Source organism: Kryptolebias marmoratus, linkage group LG5 (genome assembly GCF_001649575.2).
Source record: "Kryptolebias marmoratus isolate JLee-2015 linkage group LG5, ASM164957v2, whole genome shotgun sequence".
Lineage (NCBI taxonomy): Eukaryota > Metazoa > Chordata > Actinopteri > Cyprinodontiformes > Rivulidae > Kryptolebias > Kryptolebias marmoratus.
In genome coordinates, this window is record NC_051434.1 from 24,465,674 (window position 1) to 24,474,368 (window position 8,695).

At 39.6% G+C, this 8,695-nt stretch overlaps 1 non-coding gene across 1 annotated transcript; it reads right to left on the reverse strand.

Moving 5' to 3' along the window:
• Positions 1-4,298: 4,298 nt before the first annotated feature.
• LOC112451147 lies at positions 4,299-4,434 on the reverse strand. Its single transcript, XR_003039902.1, has one exon. It is a non-coding gene; the product is annotated as a U11 spliceosomal RNA (small nuclear RNA).
• Positions 4,435-8,695: the final 4,261 nt, after the last annotated feature.

Consider the following 8,695-nt stretch of genomic DNA (forward strand, 5'->3'; position numbering starts at 1 on the left):
TCACGTGCACTGCTGCCAGTCGTTAAGTTTTGTTTTGCTCCATCGGACTGCCAAAACGGTAATTGTAACATTTTATCTTATCTTATCCTTAATACTACTATGTGTGTGAGTGAGTGAGTGAGAGACGGACAGAGAGAGAGAGAGTGTGTGTGTGTGTGTGTGTGTGTGTGTGAAGAACGCTGATGAGATATGAAATAACCAGTAGCCATTTGAATAAGCTACCCTTTTGGATTTATATATTTGTAAATCTGACTCTCAGTGCCTCACCAACCATGAACCTCACCGCACGTCACTGGTGTGTGTGTGTTTTGTGGGTGTAAATGTGTACACTTTCAGACACTTACTGCAGGGATTAAAGTTCTCCTAGCCAGGACAGATTTCCATCATCTGTAAAAATGAGAAGGAAAAGCACCCAATCTAATTATGATACCGGGGTTAAACCCATGCTGCTTTCAACAAATAACTTGAACCGGAGCCAACACTTTATCCAATCAGAGCAGAGCAGGGCGGGTCCAGGTGCAAGCAGTGTTCCCAACTTAGAGACTTTGTCACTACATTTAGCAGGTTTCTACACACATTTTTTTTTTTTTTTTTTGAAGCGACTAGCAATTTTTTTTTCTGGTGTTTTTGGATACTTTTGAAGACTGGCGTGGACGCAGGTATCATTCGTTCCAAGGAGCAGCAGTACTGCAGTTTGGCTTTGTTTACACAGATCCAATTGAAGGTAAACAACTTTACTTGCTTCATTTCACTTCATTTCATTCTGACTGTCAAAATGAGCAGACAGCCTCAGGCCTTCGACCTGATGGAGACTATGGTGGAAGGTGCATCCATTTTGTCTTCTTCATCTTCATCTTCTTCATAAAGATGCAGTGAATGATGTGGATTTTGTAACAGGATCCACTGCAGCCCTGACATCCATCCATCTTCTACCACTTATCTGTGGCTGGGTCACAGAGGCAACAGGTCCAGGAGAGAAACACAGACATCCTTTTCTCCAGTGACACTCTCCAGCTCCTCCTGGGGGATTCCAAGGTGTTCCCAGACCAGAGAGGATACATAATCCCTCCAGCGAGTCCTGGGCCTCAAGGTCTCTTCCCAGTGAATGTCCTCATTACTGCAGACGAGGCCCTGATCCGTCAATCCATCTCCTGCTTCATCCTATTTTCACTCATGAACAAGACTCCCAGATGCTTGAACTCCTCCATGTGAGGCAGAGACTCATTCCCGACCTGGAGGGAGCATTCTACCTGTTTCTGGATGAGAACCATGGCCTCGGAGTTAGAGGAGCTGACTCTCATCCCAGCCACTTCACACTCTGCTGTAAATCGTTCCAGTGCACGCTGAAGGTCATGGTCTGAAAACACCAACAAAAAGCAGAGACGAGACCCTGAGGTTCCCAAACCAGACACTCCACGACTGCATCTTGAGATCCTGTCCATGAACACCACAAACAGGATCAGGGACAAGCAACAGCACAGCTGGAGTCCACACCAAGAACCAACTCAACTTTGTGCTAAGAAAGCAAACACAGCTCCTGCTTTGACCCTCAAAAGCAACCCAGGCACTCCAGACTCCCGCAGTGCCCCCCACAGAATTCCTTGGGGAACACGGTCATAAGCCTTCTCCAGATCTAGACAACACATGGAAACTGGAGAGTCAAACTCCCATGACCCCCTTAGTGACCCCATCAGGGTGAAGATCTGGTCCACTGTTTCCTGACTGGAATGAAACCCACACTGCTCCTCCTGGGTTCACTTCCTGCAGGAGCAGGGAAAGAGCCATGTGAACACACCGATGGAGTACAGAGCAGCTGTCCCCAACCTTTTTAGCTCCACGGACCGGTTCATTATCAGACAGTATTTTCATGGACCGGCCTTTAAAGGTGTGGCAGATAAATACAACAGAATAAAATGATATGACTGGCATGAAAACGGGGGTATTTTTAAAACATAATAAACGTAAATCCAACGTGTACTCGCAGCTTTGTTAGCTCGTCCTGATATTGTGTTATCAACATGAATAACACCCTCTCCCCCCCCTGATGTTCTCTGGTCAATGTTTAAACATGTCCTTTAAAATAAGATGCACCACAAATATAAAGTGCACAAAGAATCCAACTCACCTTAACGCTGAATCAGTGGAGCCCTGTGCCTGTTTCTCAGTAACCAGACGGTCCATCTAGGGCTTCCAGAGACGTTTGTATTTTACTCGTTTTGCTGCTTGTGGGTTTGTGTTTAGCGGTAATGTATCACGTGACATAGATGAGCGTTCTGACATGCATCAAGAGTGAGTCATAGACGGATGTAGTGGAGAGAATCCGGTCAGTTTTCAAAATAACATTCAGACTGCAAAATAAAAAGTGGAAATACTGTAAGTTAATTATTCTTTCTGTGTGACCCAGTACCAAATGACCCACGGACCGGTACCGGTCTGCGGCCCAGGGATTGGGGACCTCTGATACAGAGTATATACCCTGCACACCAAGTGCAGCCATGATGGTAGAGTGAGCCAAAACAAGATTGTTGTGCCTCCAAAGTAAACATGTATTTTATTTTTTATTTTAGAACAAGGTAAAGTATTAGTTTGTTAAGAGGTAAACCTTCAGTATGTTGAAAATATTTCTGTTCTGTGGGCTTTTTGGTATAAAAATGTAGGTATTTTTATATAAACTGGCATTTAAGGGGTTAAAAATTCTGAAGATTTATGAAAATTTGTTATGTAACGTGAGGACTGAAGTTAGTAATTGTATTCATAAACTGGAAGCACTCAGAGAGCACAAACCCCTGCTATGGCTATAGCCTCATTAAAAAAAGTTTGATTTGGATCACCACTAAGTTTTATCATTTGATGTGAGAGCCCCAAGATTTCCTGAAAATTTCATCAAAATTCATTCATTTCTAAGTTCAACCTCCTTGGTGGAAAATATATTGATGCATAAAAATTTTATAGTAATCAACTGTATAATTGTGCTGTTTTTGTGTTTGAATTAGCACAAAAAATTGATCATTAAAAAATAAAAAAAATGTGTTGATACATAATATTTTGATGACAATCTTGAGTCAGAAGAACCCAGGAGGAGCCATTTCTCTACAGACAACTGTTTCTGCTAATTTTCTGACCCAACCAGGCTCAGATAAAAAAACAAAATCCAATTTGCTCATGTGGGATGAGATGGGGGGGGGGGATTTTTGTATTTTTTTTTCAAAAAAAAGAGAAACAAACAGGTAAAACAGAACTTTAACAACTAAAACTGGTATTTAAGAGTTCATAAATTCAAATGTTTGTTATATATTACGAGAACTGATGTTATTCATAGAAATAATGGAAAACATGTACATAATATTTCTACAGCAATCTATAAACAGGTGAATCACAAAATGAAGTAATCCCTAACCACAGAGTCACAACCACTACTAATTAAAGAAGGTGATGGGAGTGATCGAGGTCTGTCAGGAGGAACGGCTTTAATTACTCTGTTAAACCCTGTTCTCTGCATGGCAGCCTATATTTATCAACAAACATATCATTACAACATCTACTATAGTCATCTAATCAATGAAAGATTAACCAAATACCTCTCTCCTAGTGTTGGGTTGTACATGAACGATTCGTTCAAATGAACAAATCTTTTGAGGGAACGAACTGAACCAAATCACTTTATTCACTGATTCGTTCCTTACTTAGTTCAGGTGAGAAAAAAAGAAAGAAAGAAGAAAATAAAATAAAATAAGAAAACAAATACTTAGTTCAGTTAAGTTTAGCAGGAGTGGAACTTCAGTGTTCTGTGACTCATGATGTAAATCTACAGCAGCGTGCAGGCGGGGAGGGACTGTTCACACCTGAGCCAATGGGACTTAAGATTCATTCACTGTAAATGAACTCCATGTATCACTCAGTGGATAAAACCCTGTCTGGTTCTAACCGTTTCCTCCTCGCGGGGGTTTGCTCTCAGGCCTTTGGCAGCAACACGTTTGACCAAACTAACTGCTACTGTGATCCGAGGTGCTGATTCACGCATGCGCAGAAACAACTTACTGCCGCCGAGGAGGGATCCGTCTCTGTCTGCATCTGTGAAACATGTTTGTGTGTCTTATAAGCCAATGGGGGCTGGGCACCTTCTATGGTGTATGGCACAAAAGCAATAAACTAAACTGACTAATAAACTGTGAAATGAAGGATTCGGTGAACGAATCATTTTAATGTACTGATTCTGACATTTGTATGGAGACTTCCGTAAGCATGACGTACAGAGTGAGCGCGAGTAATTGCAGGGTCTTTTCTTTCACATTATTTATGGAGGCGCCGGGACATGAGATCACCAGCAGCCTCTGTTGTTAAAAATTATGCTTCCGAAATCCCTTGATGGCGATTCCGCAAGGTGGGTGAGAGTCCCTCACCCTCCCTGTGCTAGACATGGCAGAAGCCCTTTTGACACGTGACCAGCTCGCGTGTCTTATGAGCAGAAGCCGCATGTTTCTAAGTCATGGTTCACGAGTCCGAAAAACTCTTTCTCCTCGATGCGTCTCACTGTACAGTAAGATCAACCGAGTTACAGCTGGGGAATTACTTCTCCATTAGTCTGCTGGTTTAAAGATTTGATTATTGTTCTATGAGGTTTCGATCAGCCGAAAAGCATCATGGGTAAAATGGAGCACGACTGCCAGAATTCGCAGTCTGTGATTGGTTGATGTTTGTGCCTTCACTGAGTGATGCGTTCAGGTGGTGTGGGGATCTGAAGACACATACAAAGAAAACGAAATTGGCTCAAAGTGTTGATGTTTCTAAAAAGCAAACTCAAAGCTCAAAGTCAGCATTTATTTATTTTAGCACGCTTGTCTTAATCTTTTTATAATTTCTTGCTGTTTCAGATTATTTTATTTGTTTGCCGCTTCTTTTTTACGTTTTGTTCTGTTTCTACCTGGTGTAAAACACTTTGTGTTACACTTCCTTGTATAAAAGGTGCTTTTTAAATTAAGTTTGATTGACAAATTACATTTTTAAAAGATTAGCTTCTTGCTGTTTTATAATTATTCACACTATATTTAAATGTCACAAAATACAAATAACTAAACAAAACTTTTTAAGCTATCTTTTTTAATCCTATTGTATAATTTATCTCAACAGTAAAAATGCTTTTTCTGAATCAACTGAATGTGTGGTGTTACTCAGAATAACTGATGTAATAGTGCACACGAATGACAATAACATAAAGTCATAGTAATGTGGGAAAAATTTCAGTCAAAAGTTTGAAAATAACTATTACTATATTAAAATACGGATAGCCTTTGGTGGTTTGTTTAAGACTAATGAAAACAAGTCTGCTGACTAATATATAGAAAATATATTCAATTCAATTTGAATAAAAAGTTACATTTCTTCAGATTTTTGTCTTGGCAGCCTAAATTAAACTGACCAATATAGGTTATAGCAATTCCTCAGTCTGTCAAAAGATGGCACCAAATACTCTTGGAAAGGAGAAGAAAAAAAACCAATCCACATTTTTTAAAATGTAATTCTTTTTAATATAATTTATAATATAATTTTTCAGTAAATCACATCAAATAAAATAATTTCCACACAATGAAAACAAAACAAAAAACATCCATTAAATATTAAAAGTGGAAATCAGAGACTATTTTTTGGGGATTTTGTAATGCTTTACAGCCCATAAGCCTTAATAAAACCTTTACATACTTTCACTCTGGGGAACTTTATCATAATAAAGTTTAATTAACACATAAAGTCTGTTCATTCCCTGCCATGGCTAGGGTTATCAGAACCTCGATGTCCTCAGAGCCATTTTCTAAATAAATCTTCAAATGAAAAGTGTGTCTGAGAAAAGCCATCAGGTCTCCAGTCCCCTAGGAAGGAAATGGAACGCTGCATCAATGATACATGACCTGTGGGCTGAAATTATCACCAAGCTTGACTTGATAATATCCGAGTCGGAAGGAAGTGACGGCTCCTCTGTCTGCTGGAAGACAAAGTCACTCAGCAAAGTGAAACTATTTCTGATCTTCTGAGCGATGCCAATGAGCGTAGCTACCAGCTAACTAGGAGGCGGGCTAATACAGCAACTCATTCTGCAGCAGTAAACATTTTGAGGAAGAAATGTGGGAACTTGGAGGCAGACGGATATAATGAACTCCAACATGTCCCAAAGTTAGGCTGTCTCTGGATCAGAATTCTTGTTGTCAAACTCTAAAGCTGGGTCCAGGTCTTCAAACTTATGGGTGTGATGTTTCAGGGGTACCGGAGGTTGAGTTTAGCATTAGCACAGCCATGGAGCTCCTGTTTTACCAGAATGAAAACCACCCTCGGATAAATGTAAACCTTTTCCCGTTGTGTAACAGGGAGGAGACCTCTTCAGCACAGACGGATTTGAAACTGTCACCCTATCGACCATGTTTCATGTTGGCTCGCCCTTCCCTGGTTTAAATATTATACAGTGGGCCCCGTCTTCTCAAGCTCCAACAAGTAACTAATCAATATTTAACATTAACACAAATATTTAATGTTTGAAGGTAAGAACTACTGAATGTAAATAAACAATAATAAACTACTGAAAAAATGATCTGAGGTGTATTTTATTTTACTTTTTAATGTAATCAGGGCAACGTCCTGTTTGTTTAGTACAGGAAGAGGCGGGACATAAAACTGGTTCTGGAACCAGCCGACAGGGATGCTGGTCCCATCCTGGGTTCAACTTGTCTGGTATTTGATGGAACTAATTATCATACTTTTCACTGTGTCTGAAATACATTTAGGATTGTTTCAATCTTTCACGTCTGTTTGCCTTTTCTTTTTGTTCACATCCATTCATTTTCTGCACACACGTCTGAAGGACTTCTGCATACTCATAAAGATAATTCCATATATTTTTAAAGAATTTGATCAGAATTAGAGAAATACAAACCCTGGACTCCTCAAAGTACGTACAATTCAACCTGACTTTATTAAGAGGACACAATGTCAGTCTGCCAAAACAAATACAAAAAATGCTACAAATATCAAATTAAATAAATGGCTAAATAACACAACATATTTATTAAAAAGTTAATATTAAATGAATTTATCCCTAAAAATGACAAATAAAAATTGTGTCCTCACTTTTTGTGAACTTCTTTGTTTGTTTTTTACAATCCTCAATAAATCTGACAATGTCCCGATCAGCTTTTACCCCGAGGACCCCTTCTGCACTTCCTGCTAATCATGGAGGCAACAGTAGGATGTGTAGTTTTATAAGTTTTGAGCAGTGAATGAATTTTGGCATGTTGGTTAGCTTATGGAGAAAGCTGACAAGTTAGAAAAAAAGAAAATGGCTCCAGTGCACAAAACATGATTAAGATGGAAAAAATATTTCATTTTGTCAACTCCGTCACACATTAATCCCATCAGATTTACGTGTTTCTGATAAGAAATGCAAAACAAGTCTGAAAAAGTCAATAAGAAGCAGTCATAAAACATAAAAACAATAAAACAGGAATGTTGCTCTGCTCTAATAAAAAAAGATTTTATTCACAGTTATCTGACAAAACTATTATCCACAGAAAGGTAACATCTATGCCTGTATTACACAGAGAAAGTGACAGAACAACTGGGATGTTCTCACATGGATGTGCGTCTCACAGGCTGCTGTTTCTGCACAGAAAGAGACATTTTAAAGTAAAAGAGTCTGAAGATTCACTAAATCAATTTAGTGAATTGGTCAAATTGACAACACAGCCCTCAAATACAGCATGTTTACACTTTTTGAACAGTGCTGTTAACCCCCCCCCCCCGTATGACCCCGTATGACCCCGTATGACCCTGTATGACCCCGTATGACCCTGTATGAATGGTCTTTGCAGAACTTAGGTGAGGTCTTCAGGTGTGTATTAAAGGGACAGTCCTGTCAACTTTAAAGTGATGTTCTGTCTAACAGTTATCGACAGTTAGTGTTTTCTCAGCCATGACGTCAGTCAGAGAGCACAGAGAGGTAGGCTAACAGCTATCCCAACAAGTCCCACTTTTCAAATCATTTTTCAGGCCAGAAAAACAGCTCTTTCTCAATGTGAAAAATCAATTCCATCAACTAATATTTAACTCCACATTGTTGCAGGACACCAGTTGTTCATTTGACACAAAAATGTGGAAGTTTAATTTAACGTGTAATGTTCTTTCACACTGGTGTGTCGTTTTTGAGAACGACACGATTTAAAAAAAAAAAAACAATAAAAAACTAGCCCTTGTTGGAGCCGCTGTTAGCCTAGCCTTGACAAAGACTTTTGCTTTTTTCTACATACTTTGTGATCAATGACTGATTTTATGACTGATAAGGTAGAAACTATTCAGAACTGACCTATCCCTTTCAGAATGTACCCTTGCAATGGATTTGACCAGCGTGGCCATGCTGGTCCTTTCCAGGATGACATGGCCAGAATTGTGACAGACTGATGGGAACAACAAAGCACTGATGTGATCCCTATGGGAGTACAGTTGTGCCAGCATGCTGTAATCTGTGACCCTCAGGGGCCAATGGGCACTGTTGTCTGAGGACCCAATTTCAGGTACAGGCACATGAGACAAGTTCTTCCAAACAAAATCTGAAATCCACTAGATGTTAGTCACCATGATAATTATCAGAAACCAAATAAGCTGTTCCTTTGATCAGGTCTAATCCACTCGATTATTGCCTGCTGCTGGAGGAGAA